This window comes from Plecotus auritus (genome assembly GCF_963455305.1).
Source record: "Plecotus auritus genome assembly, chromosome: 1".
NCBI classification, from domain to species: Eukaryota; Metazoa; Chordata; class Mammalia; order Chiroptera; family Vespertilionidae; genus Plecotus; species Plecotus auritus.
The window spans coordinates 225,063,872-225,084,090 of record NC_137770.1 but is presented as its reverse complement, the minus strand read 5'-3'; the positions used below and the strand labels follow the sequence as shown (position 1 = coordinate 225,084,090).

The window sequence follows — 20,219 nt, the reverse complement described above, 5'->3', positions numbered from 1 at the left end:
ACGCTTTAAAAGTGATGATTTCGATGTGAAAGACAAAGAACATCCAGGTCAACCAAAAAAGTTTGAAGACCAACAATTACAAGCATTATTGGATGAAGATGCGTGTCAAACTCAAACACAACTTACAGAAAGATTAAACGTTGCTCAGCAATTTCCGATCATTTACAAGCAATGGGAAAGATTTTAAAGGAAGGAAAATGGGTGCCACATCAACTGAACAAAAGACAAATGGAAAACCAAAAAGTCATCAGTAAAATGTTACTTCAACGGCACAAAAGGAAGTCTTATTTGCATCGAATTGTGACTGGTGATGAAAAGTGGACTTATTTTGAGAATCCCAAATGCACAAAATCATGGGTTGATCCAGGTCAACCATCAACATCGACTGCAAGGCCAAATCGCTTTGGAAAGAAGACAATGCTCTGTGTTTGGTGGGATCAGGAAGGTGTGGTGTATTATGAACTTCTAAAACCAGGTGAAATTGTTAATACTGATCGCTACCGACAACAAATAATCAATTTGAACCACGCTTTGATGGTAAAACGACCAGCATGTGCCAGAAGACACGGCAAAGTAATTTTGCTTCATGGTGACGCACCATCACACACTTCAAAACCAGTTAAAGACACGTTAAAAGATCTTGCCTGGGAAGTATTAACCCACCCACTGTATTCACCAGACCTTGCTCCTTCAGATTACCACTTGTTCCGATCAATGGCACACGCACTTTCTGAGCAGCACTTCAAAACGTATGAAGAAGTGGAAAATTGGGTCTCTGAATGGTTTGCCCCAAAACAAGAAAAGTTCTATTGGGACGGTATCCACAAATTACATGAACGATGGGGGAAATGTGTAGCTAGCGATGGACATTACTTTGAATAAAGCACTTTTGATGTTTCTCTTGAAATTATCGTGTTTTCTTTGATTACAAAATCCACATGATTAACTGGTACACCTAGTAATTACAGCATAGGGAATATAATCAGTAATATTATAATGACTGTGTGTGGTGCCAGGTGGGTACTTAAATATCAGGGGGAGAACTTAGTAAAGTATATGATTGTCTACTATGCTGTACACCTGAAACTAATACAACATAATACTGAGTATAAACTGCAACTGAAAAGAACTTTTTTTAATAGGGAAAAGGAATCTGATGCAAAGCATGTATTTGCATAAATGTAATTCCATCTTTAAAAATAGTTGCTTTCATCCTAGCCAGTTTGGCTCAGTGGATAGAGCATTCGCCTGCAGACTGAAGGGTCCCGGGTTCAATTCCGGTCAAGAGCCCATGCCCGGGTTGCGGGCTTGATCCCCAGTGTGGGGCATGCAGGAGGCAGCTGATCAATGTTTCTCTCTCATTAATGATGTTTCATCTCTCCCTCATACTTCCTCTCTGAAATCAATAAAAATATATTTTAAAAAATAAAATAAAACAAAAATAGGTGTTTTCTACCAAAACGGACAAACAATTGAAAATTCTGACAGCTTGTACATTGCTGGAGAGTTGGCTCTGACGTCACTGTCATTGTCCTTCGTGATGGGTGCCACCTTGTCAGTGGCATGTGATTGGGCTGCTATGACACTTCATTTCAACCATACACACATAAAAAACACCAAAAAAACAAAACAAAAAGTAGTCTGGCTCAACGTAGCTTCATAAACCTTTATGATTACCTAGGGAGAAATAGAAAGATCTGGCTTTTCCATGCAAAACACTGTCTTCAGGGTTTCTCTTCAGGACATCGAGTAAAATGTTGCTTCTCTCTGGCAATATGTAGAGCAGCTATGCACACACCGTTAGTGTGCAGTAATATAAGTTAATAGTCTCGCAACTTAAAATCACCAGCATATTTCTTGTAGAAGACATAGTTCTTTCAATAGAAGGCTGTTAAAGACACACACAAGGAAACCAAAACATCCCCTACGACCTTAAGCATAAGGTGTGTAATCAACTCTCAGATTGAAAAATACCTATATGGCTTGTAAACTGTGATTACATTATAGCCCTATTTCTGAGGTAGGAAAAAGAAGTTGCAGAATAACCCTGGGTTTTCTCCCCTGAGCCTGCTTTAGTCCCTGGCCCTGAGTGATGTGGGAGCATGTTATGACTTTGCCTACTCGGATACTGTTTCTTGCCCAGTGAATGCAGTTTGTGGCTGTAGTAATACTAAACTCTCACCCTGTGAAGCAGTAAGTGAGACCCATTGACCTTCCAGTCATTCTGAATCCTTGTGAGGTTCATGTACTTGGAGTTGTAGAACTATTCAGGGGCAGTTCCATCTGAATGCACAGAGGCACCATTTACTGGATTTGTATTTGTATCATGCTGAACCTGTTTGCATAGTAAGTCTCTACTAGAGGATTCGTGTACCGGTGGGGCCCCTCTGCCTGGCCTACAGGGATCAGGCCAAACCTGGCAGATCAACATCCCCCGAGGGGTCCCCCAGTGCAAGAGGGCACTCTGCAAAGTTGCTGTGGCTTGGCAGCTCCTGTGTTGAGTGTCTGCCGCCTGGTGGTCAGTGCGTGGCATAGATACTAGTCGGCCAGTCAACCAGTCACTTAGGCCTTTATATATATATATATAGATTAGAGGCCCAGTGCATGAAATTTGTGCAGTGGCGGGGGGTGGGGGAAGGTGTCCCTCAGCCCAGCCTGTACCCTCTCCAATCTGGGACGCTTTGAGGGATGTCCGACCGCCCATTTAGGCCCGATCCCGGTCGGACATCCCTCTCACAATCCAGGATTACTGGCTCCCAACCACTCACTTGCCTGCCTGCCTGATTGCCCCTAACCACTTCTGCCTGCCAGCCTTATCACCCCCTAACAACTCCCCTGCCAGCCTGATAGACACCTAACTGCTCTGCTGCTGGCCCGATTGCCCCTAACTGCCCTCCCCTGCAGGCCCGGTAACCCCTAAATGTCCTCCCTTGCCAGCCTGGTTGCCCCCAACTGCCCTCCTCTGCTGGCCCAGTCACCCCTAACTGCCCTCCCCTGCAGGCCTGATCACCCACAACTGCCCTTCCTTGCAGGCCTGGTCTCTCCCAACTGCCCTCCCCTGCTGGCCTGATCGCTCCCAACTGCCTACCCCTGCAGGCCTGCCCCCCCCAACTGCCCTCCCCTGCAAGCCTGGGTTCCCCCTCAACTGCCCTCTCCTGCAGGCCTGGTCACCCCTAACTGCCCTCTCCTGCAGGCCTGATTGCCCCCAACTGCCCTCCCCTGCAGGCCTGGTCCCCCCAACTGCCCTCCCCTGCTGGCCTGATCGCCCCCAACTGCCCTCCCCTGCAGGCCTGATCGCCCCCAACGGCCCTCCCCTGCAAGCCTGGTTCCCCCCCCCCAAAACTGCCCTCCCCTGTAGGACTGGTCCTCCCAACTGCCCTCTCCTCTGCAGGCCTGCCCCCCCCAACTGCCCTCCCCTGCAAGCCTGGTTCTCCCCCCAACTGCCCTCCCCTGCAGGCCTGGTCCCTCCCAACTGCCCTCCCCTGCTGGCCTGATCGCCCCCAACTGCCCTCCCCTGCAGGCCTGATCGCCCCCAACTGCCCTCCCCTGCAAGCCTGGTCCCCCCCACAAACTGCCCTCCACTGTAGGACTGGTCCTCCCAAATGCCCTCTCCTGCAGGCCTGCCCCCCCCAACTGCCCTCCCCTGCAGGCCTGCCCCCCCCAACTGCCCTCCCCTGCAAGCCTGGGTTCCCCCTCAACTGCCCTCTCCTGCAGGCCTGGTCACCCCTAACTGCCCTCTCCTGCAGGCCTGATTGCCCCCAACTGCCCTCCCCTGCAGGCCTGGTCCCTCCAACTGCCCTCTTTTGCAAGCCTGGTCCCTCCAACTGCCCTCTCCTGCAGGCCTGGTCCCTCCAACTGCCCTCCCCTGCAGGCCTGGTCCCCCCCCCCAACTGCCCTCCCCTGCAGGCCTGGTCCCTCCAACTGCCCTCCCCTGCAGGCCTGGTCTCCCCCCCAACTGCCCTCCCCTGCAGGCCTGGTCCCCCCAACTGCCCTCCCCTGTAGGTCTGGGTTCCACCTCAACTGCCCTCTCCTGCAGGCCTGGTCACCCCTAACTGCCCTCCCCTGCTGGCCTGGTCCCCCCAATTGCCCTCCCCTGCAGGCTTGGTCCCTCCCAACTGCCCTCATCTGCCAGCCCGGTCACCCCTAACTGCCCTCCCCTGCTGGCCTGATTGCCCACAACTGCCCTCCCCTGCCGGCCATCTTGTGGTGGCCATCTTGTGTCCACATGGGGGCAGTCATCTTTGACCACATGGGGGAAGCCATCTTTGACCACATGGGGGCAGCCATCTTTGTCTTGGAGTGACAGTCAATTTGCATATTACTCTTTTATTAGATAGGTTTTAGGTTTTGAGGCATTATCTTCTCCTTCCCTGAGTTCTGCTTATATAGCATTTGCTGAATATTGTGAGTATAGTTATACCATGAATAATTATTTAACCTCTCAATGCTCTCACTTTCATAATTCTAAAAGTTGTGTCAGTGTTCCTCCTTTTAGGGTTGTTGTAAGAAATAAATTAATTAACAAATGTCAATAATGTCATTATAATAAGTACCATTTAATTAACACCCAGGAATTTGCATGATTAAGTTATTTACATAATATTACAGATTATGATGACGCCACTATTATTATCCCTGTTTTCCTGATGAGGAAACTGAAGCTCAGAGAGGTTTGGTAACTTGCCCAAGGTCACGCAGCTACTGTGTGGGGAAGGCAGAACTTCCATCCTCTTCTTCCTGACTCTGAAGCTCCAAGCCACTGGCTGTGCTGCAGTCATTGCAGAATCATTTACTGAACTTGCCTCAGATGCAGTCTTCTGTGATCAATGAAAAGCCTTCCCCCACCCAAAATGTACAAATTAGAATGCATATCAGGAATATTTTCATATGCAGCAATCTGTTTTATCCAAGTCTGGAGGAATCTTAGGCTCAATACATATGGCTTTAGGAGAAATTCTCTATGAAGACCAAGCCCATCTTTTTTGACTGCCAAAATAATTTCTAAAAGATAGCACTTATATTCTCTTTAACGTGTGCTTAATTTTTAACTCATTGTGCCTATATATGCCATTAAGAGTTCTTAGTGACACCGGACGATTTTAGTTCTGTCTTATGGTAACTGTAGGTGAGGTTCACATCTCTCTCTCTGGCCAACACCAGTGAGACCAAGCTCAGGACACTTCGATAGCCCTGTGGCTGACTGTCCCCAGAACAAGGCTGCACATCTGTGTCTTTGTAGCTACTCTCCTCGTGTCCCTTCAGTGCCTGGAGGTGGTGGGGGTCATACACAGAAATGCTGGGAGCCTGTTGGCCTTCAGGGATGACACTCAGTAATCCATTCATCAGGGAAGTGCCTCTCTCCACCAACTCCACAGTTAGACATTTACTTCCATGTCTAAAGAGAGTGGGATTGATTGTTCTTTTAATCTGGTAACTGCATATGACCTTGGATACCCCATAATTTAACACTCCTTCCTTCACACAGCACCCCCCGCCCCCCCACACACACACACAGACACTGATTTTACCAGTGAGTACCAGAAGCCTAGTCCAGCTACAGTAAGTATTGGCAGAACTCGAATTCAGTCCATGTGTCTCCCTTCCCAGCCAACTTTACAGCAGATTATGTAACTTTGAAGGAAATAGACTATTTTGTGGGTGTTTTCTTTTTAATGATCTCTGATACATGTTCTCTGTAATTTAATAACATTTGGTTATTTTTCCAAAGCTCTGGAATTCTTAGGGAAAAAAAACATTAGGGTTTCCCAAAACAAATTTGTAAATAATTATCCTAAAAGTTTCCTCCTGTATGGTGAAGTAGGATTTCATTGGCTGATCTCTAAGACCTTCTGATAATGCACAATATAATAATATATTTATAGTGGTATAGATAAGAAAATAAGGCCATACTGATTTACAATGTTTATAAGTACCCAAGAATCAAATGAAAAGGATAATTAGGCATTGTTTTTACAAATACATTTTTATTATACTGACACTGTTGACATGAAAGATGCTGTTTTTTTCTAACATTTAATTTTCTTTGAGAAAGCATATATGTTTTGGTTTCATTTGAACTGGATAATAGTTACCAAATTATCTTTAGTTAATTTATTTTTACTTTATTTTGGATTCTAATATATATCCAGGTATTTTATCTTCACAGTATTCTCTTGAAAGTTTTATGTAGAAATTTACAGTAAGCTACTTTTTCTCATAAAAAAATTTTATATGCAGAAAATTCTGTCCTCTTTAATGCTCAGAATATAGGGTATTCTGTTTAAAGGTATCAACTATTTGTGCCATCCAAGTGATAGAATTTGGGAGGGGTAAAAGAGGAAATGGGGGAGATAAATGGGAATGGAAAGAGACTTGACTTGGGGTGGTGAACACACAATACAATATACAGATGATGTATTGTAGAATTGTACACCTGAAGCCTATATAATTTTAGTAACCAATATCAACCCAATAAATTAAATGAAAATATAAATTAAAGAGAGTGCTTTAGCATCAAACCTATGCTAAAAAGAATGTCACTCTGATTTTTTGAAGACTCCTCATATACGTACCTATGAGGATCTTGAAGCATCTTGGTGTTAGAATCATGGCATCAGCTGGCCTTCAGCTTGTGTGTGGCGGCGAATCATTTAAAGGTATCGCCAGTAGAAATTTACAGAGAACAATGTTCCTGTATTTAGTTGGCTGAACAAAAAAGATACAGCATCACAGAGTATCACTTAATGCACAACTGTTATTTCCAAATAAAATTGTTATTGCCATCTGTAAAAAAATTTTAACTCTCTAATACGATTGGATACATTAATCACTTTTATGTACTGTTGTGTTTTATCTAGCATCAGCCTTAGCAACTCTTCGGTCCTCAGCACTTTTGTTAACAGTAATAGCAGTGATCATGAAATCCCCAAGATTTCCTAGTGTGGAAGTATCCAAATTACACTTGGGTTCATTGGAAAAGCACATTTTAGAGTAACTCTTTCTTGCCATGTTCCATGACTTTGAACCGGCCCTTCCATCCTGGGATGGGAAAGTATCTTCAGAAGAAACTAACTTAGATATTAGTCAAATCGAAGTATGCACGTGCAGAGACAATTGCATGGGGTCGAGAGGGTGAAGGATTAGAGTCAGTGTTTGGGGCTGTAGAAGGAACATGGACTCTGGAGTGTGTAGCGCAGGATTAAGTCATGAATTGACCAGTGAAATTTGTGTGCACTTCAGCGAGTTACTTAGCAACTTTGAGCTTCCTCATCTGTGAAATAGAGGTCATGATGCTGTGCACGTGGTTACTGTGAGGTTTAGTGGAACAGTGTCACGGTGCCTGGAGCATTACTGAGGAAGTCCGTGTGAATGTTACTTGCGTATGAATCTTGACTGCTTGCATTCTCACCAAGCTTAACTTAGTTTCATGACACTGAAAGAAAAAAAAAATCAGTATAAAGAAGAGAGGGTATTTCCTGATGTGAATTGTTTTATGTGGATCCTTTATGTCCACAGGAGTAAAGCCAGTGCGAGAAAATTAATTTCACACATTAGCCTTCTCAAATGCCTCCTCCTGTTCCAGAATCACTTTAGCCAGTATCACTTAACCCCGAGGTGAAAATGAATATAGCGAGAGGGAGAAACCGTTGTTACATTCATTACAATAGCCACGCTATCAAATTAAACATGTTATTTATAGTGTTCCTAATTGTCAACCTAATTTATGTATTAATGTTACGAGATAGCATGTGCAGAGGTTTAATCAGCCACTCATTATTACCGTGGAGGTTTAGTGGTTATATTCTGGCATGGAAGTCAGACATCACAATCTCTTCTGCCTCCTCGGGCACAGCCCATATGCACAGCCAGCAGGGTCTGTGGAAAAATAGCAATTGCTGTGAGCTGCCCATTTTCATTTATTACTCAGTGCTCAGCAATAGAACTAAATTAGTGTTTGGTTTTCACGGGATTAGCTGAAGCCTGCTGTTAGGAACATAAAGAAACAGGCATGGACACATGGGATGAATCATATTTGTTAGCAATTTAAATACAACGAAACTCTTTTAAAAAAGGAGATATATAATGTCGTGCTGAGTTATTAGTCATTGGTTGTTTTACATTGTCTTTTTGTTCATTCCACGTATACTTTACATCGGTATGTTAGCTTTGCCTTATTTTCCTTTTAATTCCTAAGGCGTGCAGTGGCTTTTCGTAATGAATCTCTTAAACTAGAATTCAAGTTGTTGCCCAAATATTGATGGATTTTTGGACACATACCTTCAGCATGGTTGCAATATTCCAACTTTACTACCCCAGATAATCAAGCATTGGGCGATACACATTAGAAAATTCCACATAACACCTGTATGTTTTCATCATTAGCAAGCAGTTCTCATTTGTAATTTGCACATACCACATATTTGCACAGAAGCACCACTTTTTAAAGCAATTTACTAATCAGTGAATTAAATCAAAGTGTTAATTTATGTCAGAAATTACAATACCAGTGAGTATTGTTTCCTGAATAAATAGGGTCATTTCATTTTTCTCCCAGATGTTGCTTTATAGGAAGGAATACTTTCTGAATCAATTAAGAAAAGCATTTTTACCTAGGGGGTATATTTATTATTTTGATAGTTGCATTTGCCTTTCATTTTTCCCCTCCCTTCCAACTAAGTGCATTACAGAGAATCCCATATAGTCTGTGGCTAAATGATGTCATTGGGACTTTCATTATGTGTCAACATTTTTTTTCTGTAATTTAATTATGAAATTTGTATTTCTGAAAAATGTTTTAAACATGCATAAAATGCACTACCCAGATATAACATGTTTTGCCATTCAGTCTTCAGATTTCTTCTTGAAAGAAGTAAGTAATTCACGTGGTGGAAATCCTGACCACCCTCTGCCTCCTTCGCTTGAGGGAGCAGGGCAGGAGTTTGTATGTGGTGTGGTTATGTCTGGTTTTACTAGTAAAAGGTGGCAGAACATAGGTGTTACATATATTGGACATGATATAGTCTGCCCGAGCAGACTGTAACATAAGAAAATCGAAGACCACAAATTTTTCTACTTTGGGCGGGCAAACTAATTGACCACTATGAACTAAAAGTGGTCTCCGGTGAAGGGGCTATTGGATTGCCAGCACATTCCAGTTCACAGCGACCTTATGCATTTTATTTTATTTTATTATTTTTAAAATATATTTTTATTGATTTTAGAGAGGTGACAGGAGAGGGAGAGATAGAGACATCAATGATGAGAGGGAATCATTGATCGGCTGCCTCCTGCACGCCCCCTACTGGGGATCGAGCCCACAACCAGGGCATATGCCCCTGACTGGAATCAAACCCCAGAACCTTCAATCCTTAGGCAGACACTCTATCCACTGAGACAAACTAGTAGGGCCCCCTTATGCATTTTATATCCACATATGGAATTATTCCCGTCAAAGGAGAGTCTTAGACCTGAAACAGTAACAGAACTGCCACCTTCTCACCTGCTAACCCTCCCCACCACCACCTTTCTTCTCATCTTTGGAGAAACCTCTTTGAAATCATGATGAAAATCTGAACTCCAAGAAGGCCAGACCTTTGTCTGTTTCCTTTTGTGTGTCTAAATGGTTTCTGCTACATACTAGGAGTTGCATAAATATTTATTGCATGAATGAATGCGTCGATCAGTTACAGATAATGAGAACTTTTCCCATTTTCCTGAGATTTTTATATAGAGTTTCGTCATTACTCCATCCTAACCTGTTATCCATGATCTTAATTTCTGACTTTGCATAGCTGGAGGGCTCCCTGGAGAGAAGTCAGTACTTTACTTTTAGTTACTAATATGTCTGCATCTAAATGAAGACAAGAAACCATTTCCCCCCCGCAATGTTTTTCAGTGAAAATTTTCAAATATACAGGCATGTTGAGAGAACTGCATAGTAAACAACCACATACTTACCACCCAGATTCTGTGATTAATGTCTTACATTTTTGCTTTATTGCATTTCTTCATCGGTCTTTTTTATTATATGCAATTACCAGTATACTCCACCCTTAACATATCATGTCATGCATATCATTTAATAGAGTTCATTCTTTGTTGACAGATCTCTCGTTTGTTTGGTTTTAAGGTGAAATTTACATGCTATGAAACGTACAAATCCTGAGTGCACCATTAGCTGAGTTTTGAAATGCCTCCATTGGTATGGAACAAACCGTAGATTAAACATGGGACATTTTTATCTCCTGAAAGTTTCCCATCTCCCCTCCCAGTCAGTCCCTATCCCTAAACCCAGAGTCAGCCTCAGTTCTGACTTTTTCCACCATAGATTAGTTCCAAGCAACCAGTTATTACCAAATGATTTTTTCCTCATTAAAAAAAAAAAAAAGCTGTGGTTGGATTTGGCCGTATTCATAGGTGCCCTGAAGGTTGAATGAGCAAGCCACCTTTCATTTTCACATCGGTATAATTTTCTGAGGATGTCATTTCTGCTTCTCTTCCAGCCATCTTCTAATTCCTTTCTCATAGTTACAGTTAAGCTAAGGGAGGAGGAAACTCCTTGGTAAGTTAGATAAGCACATCATTTCAGAAATAAATTCAGCCAGCATTTATTAAGTGCTTACGTTGTACCAATTACTAGACATGCAGGGTACCAAGATGAATAAAACATGTAGAAGTCACAGTACAGGGGATTGACACAGAGCCAATGCCTGTTAATCATTCATTAATTATGTTCAAAAAATACCTCCTGGGCCTCTCCTATGTGTCAGGCGATGGGGATACAGCTCCGAACAAGATAAGATGGTTCCTGCCCCTAGGAGCTTCAGCCGAGTTGAAGGCCATCGTTAGTAATTATAACTGTGCCGAGGATCACAAATCCCAATGCAGTGTGACAGGAGTGTATAGTGGGAAGCTAGAACTTAGGCCTCAGGGGAGGATGTAGGTAGTCAGAGAAGGCTTCCTGGAAGAAATTGCCTTTAAGCTGATAGATAAAGGGCAGGCGGGAGTGAGCTGGGGTGAAGGGGGTATGCAGGAGTTAGACTGCAGCCATGTGGAAACAGTGCAAGAAAATGCCTGGCATGTTGGAAAATTGGAAATAGAGAGAGCAAGGAGGAAAGTGACAAAAAGTGAGTGCTGGAGGAGGAGATGGGGTCAACCAGTAGGTTCTTATCATGAGAAGGTAAGAGTATTTGATGGGAAGAGCCACCATCATTTTCACTCTTCACACCCCAGATAAATTACTGATTTATTGGATTAGCTGTATGAGTGTAATCTAGAACTGGCTGTGCTACTGTTTCAGAAAGAAACAAGGCTAAGAGGAGGATTTAAAGGGTCCTACAGTTAAGGAATGATAGGAGAATATTGGGGTTTAATCAGACTTGTTAAAATACGCAGCTTTGTCTCATCTGGGACCCTGAGAGCAAACCTAAAAGCAATCACAGGGCTTTTTTGAAGTAAGCCAGTCAGAGAAAGATAAGTATCACATGATCTCACTCATTTGTGGAATATAATGAACAACATAAACTGATGAACTAAAACAGATCCAGAGACAGAGAAGCATCGATCAGACTGTCAAACCTCAGAGGGAAGGTAGGGGAGGGTAGGGGTAAGGGGGAGAGATCACCCAAAGGACTTATATGCATGCATAAAGGCCTAACCAATGGACACAGACAACAGGGGGGTGAGGGCATGAGGGGGGAGGGTAATGGGGGGATGAGGACACATATGCAATACCTTAATCAATAAAGAAATTTTTTTAAAAAAAAGACAATACCCGAAAACACACACACACACACACACAAAAACAAAGCAAAACAAAACAAAGGCTTGAATTTAGCCTTCTCCCTCTGAGGCCCCAAGCAGCCCAGGGCATGCTGCAGTGTTAACTAGACTTACTAGCAGTTAGTTAGTAGTTAGTTCAGTTTATAAGTAACTAAATGTGACCTTCCTATCACTTTGACTTTCTTGCATTATTTAGTAACTTGTAATAAAATTAAGTTGCTGTAACAAAAATAATCTAAGGATTGCTGTGAGACAAAAAAAAACAAAAAACTGCAACATTATGTTTATCCCAAATAAAATTATATAGGGAAAAAATCTCCAGTGATTCAGCTGCTGTATTGAATTGCATGCTATTGCTGATAAAATCTCCATTACCTTTTTGTAAATTTAATTTTAATTACATCAGTCTAGTGGGCTCCATGCAGATATTTACTTTTAGTATAATGGATTTTTAAGGTAAAATGTTCCATGAAAGCATTGAGCATTGAATATTTCATTTGAAAACAAATGCTGAAAGTATTTTTGTAACATTTCAGTATTGATACTTTGGAAAAAAGAAACATGAAAACATCCTTTAATGGATTAAAAGGAAACATATACAACGTTTCTCTCTGAGTAGTATTTAGAAGTTCACACTAATAATAATAATATATTATTCATAAATGCATTAGCGTGAGAAGATAACTTTACTAAAACTTTTGTTTCGCTGTTGTCTTCTGTGTAAACTGTATTAATGTTCTTCTTACGGTGTGATGTCACTACGATAATTATCCCCATTAGTGATGAGACCAGATAAACACATCCATAAATCTCCAACGATCGAGGTATTTAAACTCTTCTCAAAACATTAAAATTAAGACACCATCTGTTATATGCCTCTGGAATAGGTAGCACCTCAGACGCTTGGCTGGCATTATGTCATTTCTTGAAAATAGGGGAAATGTTCTCTGAATGTGAGCTGACTCGGTAGACACGGAAGCAGCTCAAACCGAACATCTGTTTGACTAGGTTATTCATCTGAACAGGATCACACAGCGTTCGTTTGTTTTTAATGTCTCTAAATATCAGATCTAACAATCCCTGAATATTTCAAAGGGAATACATTTGTACCTACTTTAGTACATTTGATGACTTCTCCCGTTAGCCCCAGCGATGAGGTTCATCCCCTTAGAAGATCGAGGTAGAAAACTGGGGCCAGCGAGCCTTACCTGGCTCACCTCCTACCCCAAACTCCCATCTGAGCAGGTATCAAGACACTGAGGTACCCTGACATACATGGAGATCCAAACTGAATTCTGCTCATGTTCAAGTCATTGCTTCCCTGAAATCTTTCCCCAACTTGGGACTCAAAATTAGCCTTGTGTCTAGAATGTGCTGCATTCAGTTCTATGTGGGATCATTTTCTGTGTTCAATAGAGACCTTAGTTTTATTCTGTCTAAAATACAAGTTCCTTTGTGTTGGGGGCCATGCCGTGTTTCCTTTGATTTCCTGATACCCAGCGGAGTGTCTGGACAAGTGGAGGACTGGCTCATTGATGAAATACTCCACAGCGCAGGCCAGCCAGGTGCAGGTGGCCCTGTCAGTGAAGGGACAGCGGCACTGTGCGTGGTCTGAAATGTCTTTTTCTTTTCGTTAACTGAAATGTAGGCTGAATTGCTTTTGTTCTGTATGTTCCTCTGTATGTATTCTGGTCTTTCCCATTTGGTTATGAGAGAGAATTGCTGTTATAACCCCAATTCCCAGCACACAGAGGAACCTCAAAAGACTTGCAACTGGCAGACTGATTATAATATAACCCCATAGGTTGTACTGCATCAAACTGTACCACTCGACACAGCATGCACTTTTTAAGCCTTTCTCATTTTGCTCATGCTGCTACGGCTTCTACAAGATATTTCTTCCTTTCTATCCGTCAAAATCGTAGCTATATTTCAAGTCCTAAGCTAATTGTCATCTCCTGTGTTCAACTCTCCCCAACCATCACACAAAAGCAAGAATCCCTCTCTATGTGCTTCAGTAGAATCCTTCGTATACCTCTGTTCTAGAACTATTGGGGATGCCATTCTTAGCTGACTGCTGTTTGGCCCCAATGTATTTGAGTGCTGAGGGCTAGGCGCCTTGTGTGTCTTTTATTTTGAAAGAAACACTAGCAGTCAGTAAATTTTAATGTGGCAACAAGCCCTTGTTGAGAGCTGTATGTGTGTGAAATCATACTACTGGAGTGTGAAATTCAGATTACATATTAGTTGAATGAGTAGATCTGAGATGCCATGTATAGTTCTTACTAAGTTTTTTAAAATAGACTTCAACATGAAAGGAAGAGAATAATTAGAGATGAATTATGCTAATTTAAAGAATTTTTTTCTTCTGGAAATAGCAAAGTATGCGGGGATTTTTATAGGGAATGTGTTGGATCTATACATCAATTTGGAGAATCTCAAACCTGTAATTGGTGAGGATTTCCAATTAGCAATTTTGAGTCTTCTAGTCCATGAGGACGAAATGTCTCTCCCTTTTGATCTTATTTCTCTCTGTAAAGTTTTATAGTGTGTAATTTATGTCTTGCACTTATTTTGTTAAATTTTTTTCAGTGTTTTATTGTTTTAATGCTATTGTAAATGTAATTGTTTTTATTTCATTTTTGGGTTGTTTTATTATGAAATACTGATTTTGTACAATATATTCAATGACCTGGCTGAACTTGTGTGGGAACCATACCAGAGTCCACCGGATGCTCAAGGCCAATTGGAATATAGAGGCCTTGTTTTTAGTACGCCAGATGTCCAAGCCCACTCTGATCATGGACATCTTAATCAGGGTGTCCCAAGGTCTGTACACAAGTGCAAGCCACAGTAATCTCATGGTACACTGCACAAGCGTGCCCTTCCATAACCTAACATAGTGAGGTCACTATTTTGGAAAGAAGCCTCTTTTGTCTGAGTAGTATTAAAGTACGTTACTGAGGCTACTGAAGTTAGAGAACTCAGATGGGCTACTATGAGGGGCAGTGGGTCTAGAGGCAGTGGGCAGCTGCTCAGATAATGGCTATGGGGACAGAGGCTACTGCTTTGTGGGAAAGATGATTTGTTACCTAGCTGGTGTGCAGCTGCCTACCGTATGGGACTTTGCTTTGAAGGACTGTTTTGTCTAGTGGCTCCTTGTTTACAATGGCTACATGGCCACTGGCTCCTACAATAAAGACTCTCTTATATATCCACAGCTCCTCATATTGTCTGCTCCTTCTGAGTCTCAACCACTTGTTTATTAGTTCTTGTATTTTTTTCCTCTGGATTCCTCAAGATTTTCTGAATATAAGATCTTGTCATCAGCGAATAAAAGTTGTTTTCTTTTTCTCTTTCCAATGACTAGAAGTGACAAGAAAGTGTTCCTGATCATAGGTAGAAAACCTTCATCTTAGACCATGAAGTATGGTGTTAACTATAGGGTTTGTCTAGATGCCCTTTATCAGGGTGAGGAAGTTCCTTTCTGTTCCCTGTGGCTGAGTTTCTGTCTTGAATGGGTTTAGATTTTACCAAATGTTTTTTTTCTGCACCATGGAATGATCACCCGGTTATGGCCTCTTATTAATGTGGCATATTACATTAATTTTTTTTCATATGTTAAACTAAACTCTCATTCTTGTAATAAATCCCACTTGGTCTTGGTGTGTATGTGGCTGGACTCAATTTGGAAGTTTTTTATTAAGGATTTTTGCATCTGTGTTCATGAAGGAACAAATGCAAAGTTTAGTCAGTGTTTAAATCTGCCCCAGCTTTTACTTTCCACTAGGCCAGTGGTCGGCAAACCGCAGCTCGCGAGCCACATCCGGGTCTTTGGCCCCTTGAGTGTTCTAACGCCACTTCTTCAAATAGACTCGCCCAGGCTTCTGCGCATGGGCCACGAAGTTTCAGTCGCACTGTACGTGCGCGCCCACACATGGTATTTTGTGGAAGAGCCACACTCAAGGGGCCAAAGAGCCGCATGTGGCTCGCGAGCCGCGGTTTGCCAACCACTACACTAGGCCTTCTCGTGTTTTCACTACCCATGTACACAGAGGCTCAAAGCCAGCCAGGAATATGTGGATAGTTTTTTAGTCTTCTCTTATATTTGTGGGTAGCCTTCCCATCAGCCAGGAATTTGCTTGTGGGTAGCCTTCCCATCAGCCAGGAATTTGCGGAGAACTTATCAAGGCCCTTGATGGCTGTTTATTTCCTTGATGTCCTTATTAAATATGGATGAAGCCATAGTCTAGCTGAGTCACTAGACTTCCCATTTGTCTCCTCTGAGACCACTACCACTACTAATAACAGCGATGGGCATGGAGATTTCCCACACTCAGCTTCAAATCAGGCAAGTCCTCTCTGGCAATGAAGTCATTGGTGTTCACAGCTTGACCTTGTCTAAGATGAGGGTGGGTAATGTTGTTAATGAGGAGTGGGAGAAGCCCAGGCAAGAATACCATAGACCAGCCTTGGGCAAACAATGGCCGCGGGCCAGATCCGGCTGTTCTATCCGGTTCTCTTGCTCTCCCCTCCGCTCCTTTACTTTGAATTTATATTAGTTCACACAAACACTCCATCCATGCTTTTGTTCCGGCCCTCCGGTCCAGTTTAAGAACCCATTGTGGCCCTCGAGTCAAAAAGTTTGCCCACCCCTGCCATAGACTCAACTGTTCTTATGCAAAATTCAGTTGTTTTTCATGAATAATCACTTTCTGATTATCTGGTTTATGCCTTTGGTCTTCGGTCAGTTTACATTGCATTTAAATGCTTATTTTGACAGTTTTGTTCAGTTTCATTATTGCTTATTGGGAAGAGGGCCTGCTAAGCTCCATCATATATTTTTTATAGCACCACCCCAGATTCACACATTGCTATTAATGTTAAAATAATCAATTATTCTTTGAAAATGACAGTGGATTTTGATTTATGTTAGCTTTATGGAGACAAATTAATTCTTTGGTTGGACTTAATTAATGTTTTCATTAGAATAGCATCTGTCTGCTCAATCCTTTATTGAGTTCTATCAATGTTCTGGAGTCTGCTCTAATTTCTGTAAAGATGTGTATGAGAAAGTCCCTGTCTTCCATGGATTCACAGGTCTAATGGTGGAAACAAAATAAAAATAAATAATTATAATACAGTACATACAGTACATGATGTTATATAGAGGTGAGCAGAGTGCTGTGAGGTGACCTAGAGACGGCATGTCTGTCTCTGACTAGTAAGAATTCACAAAGTGTGCTGCCTTTGATTGGGACTCAGAATGATGGGAGGTTAAGCAGACAGAATGCAATAGATAGGGAATTCTGAACATGGAAAGTAGTATGTGTTGACACATACATAGTTCAGGCATAACTTGTATCTGAAAAATACTCTGGAGGTACTTGGTGAAGAGCAGAAGATGGAACTTAGCTAGAACACACATTTACATCTGCTGAACATCTATCCTCTGGGCCACCAGATGCCAACATACATCTTCAATGAGTAAATTAGTTCATGTTTTGTCGTGATGAGGAGGGACAGATAATTAAATGAAAAAGGAGTCTCTTTTAGGTTCTCCAGGTTCAGAGATGGTAAGGGCAAAAATAGAGAGTGGCCAAATTCAAAAGATGTTTATGATTAAATTGGCAGGATTTGGTGATATTGAAATAAGGAAGGGTGACTGTGGGTGGTTGGGCACAGAGGACTTAGAGGGAGAAGAGACAGCCTCTGGGAAGCTGCCAAAAAAGAAGTCAACCCAGACAACAACAACAAAAGCCAGATAAGCATCCAGATGCGTGACTGGCTAAGGGTTCCAGGTAAAGAGGGAGAACCCAGCAAGAGCAAATGTACAGAACCCTGGAGACCAGGCTGCAACAGCAGCTGTAAGCAGAGGGTGTGTGGTGGATCCGAAATAGATTTTCTGAGCTGCCACAAAGGAAAAGACTTAGTCTGTTGTCCATGGCCTTCACTTTGCATGAGGGAGGGGCAGTAAGAGGTTCCAAACCAACACAATCATTTGGGCACCCTTATTTTTAATACAAATTTGGAATTAATCCAGACCCTTCTTGAAGTAGGATAATGATATTGATTAACATTTCTCCCCCAACGAATGCTCTTCCTATGGGTAGCGCAGACACTGCACAGAGACCTTCATTAACTCCGAAATCATTGAGGAATTATTTAGAAAGCAACTCCTTAAGAATCTAATTGTGCTGCCAAAGTGTTAATGTGCCTTTTCTCAAAGCCTGAAGGAGCTAGGCAGATACAAATGGATGCACTGACTCTGTATAAAGAGTAAATGATGACATATCATGTCTCTGATCCATACTTTTTAAAGAGGTTCCTTTTTGTCTGTGACATTTTGTGACTTAATTTTTCCTGTTCGTGACATTCTAGTGTTTTTCAATTGCCAACATCCGGATTTGCTATCAGTATGAATCAGGCTTTTTTATGTAATGAAGCCAGCTTATCAGTCACCCATCATAATTAATCCATTCTATCTTAAGTACTGTTCTATTTCCAGAGCCAGTCATTATCTAATAAAAACAAAAGGTACAATCTGAGTCATTTTTGTAATATTATCAGTAACAGAATGCCTTTCAAATACGTGAATAGGTTCCCTTCACATTCTTCGAGAGGTTCACCATAATTTCATAAAACGTATTCATATTCTTCCAGAAATACGGAAAAGAAGCCAATATTACAATTTATGTACTTACCTCATGAAACCAACTTTCTAAATCCCATGGCTTTATTTCTCAGCATTTCACTTAGTCTTGATTCTGTATTTATCCAGAATCAAGGAAACCTTGCTCCTGGAGGTAATTACAGGGAAGCATCACCTGTCAGATCATTTTTGTCCCCGGTGCCTGTGTGGGCTTTCTCATTCACTCATTCCTTAATTGAGAAGGACTTTAATCACTGGGGATGCAGCAGTGAATGAGACAAAAGAAGGTCCTGACTCCCTTTAAGCTCACATTGCAGTGGGGAAGACAGATAGTAAGCAAATAAATACCAACAGTCGTGATGAGTAATGTGCAAAGAATTTAAAGAGGGTGATGTGAGAGAGAGTGGTGCTGTAGAGAAGGGCTCTCTAAGGAGGTGGCATTCAAGTGGACACTTGAATGACAGGCGGTGCCATTATGTGGTCACAGGACTAAGAACTAAGTGTTCCGGGAGGAAGTCGCAGCTAGAGCAAAGGCCACGAGTGACAGAATCTGGAACCAAAGGTATGCCAGTCTGGAGTGACATGAACTGGGAAAGTGGCGAGAGATAAGCTCAGGGAGAGGGAGAACAGCCAACGTAGGGAGTGTGGATTTCATTTCAAGTTCCATGAAGGGCTGCTGGTGGGACATAAACAAGATAGTGATGTGATCTGATTACATTTTTAAAAGATCAGTCTGGTTGCTCTCTGGATAATGGCCTGAAGGAGCCAGTATGGAAATAGGGAGAGAGAGTCCAGATGGGAGAAGAGTTTGGCTTGCACCAGCGGTGCAGAGAAGTAGACTCATTCTGGATTTGCTTAGAGATAGATGGAGAAAGACAACTTATTGATGAGTTGGCTATTGATGGGTATATTATAAAAAGGGATGCACCCATTAAGGGTAATTCAGTTGTGGGTTTTATTTGTTTCATAAGGACTTTGGCATCCCTTAACCATTCTATGAAGTTACCACATTTATCATTTTCAAAGACTGATTCTTTGCACAGTTGCATATTTTCCATGGTTAGAGCAAACTATGACATGACTCTTTAGATTCCAATCCATTCTTTCTTAGTGGTCAGATGACCTCAGGTAAGTATCTTAACTACTCTATTTTTCTGTTTCCTCTTATAAAAAAACTAGTGGCCCGGTGCACGAAATTCGTGCACATTAAAAGGGGATTAATTAGAGGAAATAATTTAATATTTCTATTTGCCCTTTTTAATAGAAGTGTCAGAGATGAAAGAAAATTAGTAAACAGTATATGAAAACCTTCCTCCTGTCAGAGTCTGGGGCGCACCACGGGACCCAGAGTCAAGTCCCCGCCCACCCACATGTGCCTCAAAATTGCGTGAGACCCAGACCCGGCCATTCCCTCCCCCCACCATTGGACTAGATCCAGACCTGGCCAGTCCCATCTTTGTCAAGCCCTACTGAACAGGGGACGTAGCCTCAGGTCCCTTGGCCCAGCACCAGGAGGGGGGCACAGCCTCAGGTCCCCCGTCAAGCCCCGCTGGGCAGGGGGAATGGCCTGAATTCCCCCAACCCAGCACTGGGGGTGCACCTTGAGGTCCCCTGTCAAGCCTCACCAGGCAGGGGGATGCAGCCTCTGGTTCCCTGGCCCGGTGCTGGGGTAGGGGGTGCAGCCTGAGGTCCCCTGGCCTGGTGCCAGGGTGGGGGACGCGGCCTGAAGTCCCCTGTCAAGCCCCACCTGGTGGGGGCACAGCCTGAGGTCCCCTGGTCTGGCGCT

General features: G+C 42.5%; 1 protein-coding gene and 1 long non-coding RNA gene across 2 annotated transcripts in view; one reads left to right on the top strand and one right to left on the bottom strand.

The window, feature by feature from the left end:
• NWD2 (NACHT and WD repeat domain containing 2) overlaps positions 1-20,219 on the top strand; it is a 149,998-nt gene that overhangs the window by 32,482 nt on the left and 97,297 nt on the right. The gene's annotated exons all lie outside the window — the stretch shown is intronic.
• On the bottom strand, positions 5,655-18,751 carry LOC308252890. Its single transcript, XR_013961069.1, has 3 exons — positions 18,486-18,751; positions 7,781-7,875; positions 5,655-7,432 (listed from the first exon to the last, which is right to left on the bottom strand). It is a non-coding gene; the product is annotated as an uncharacterized lncRNA (long non-coding RNA).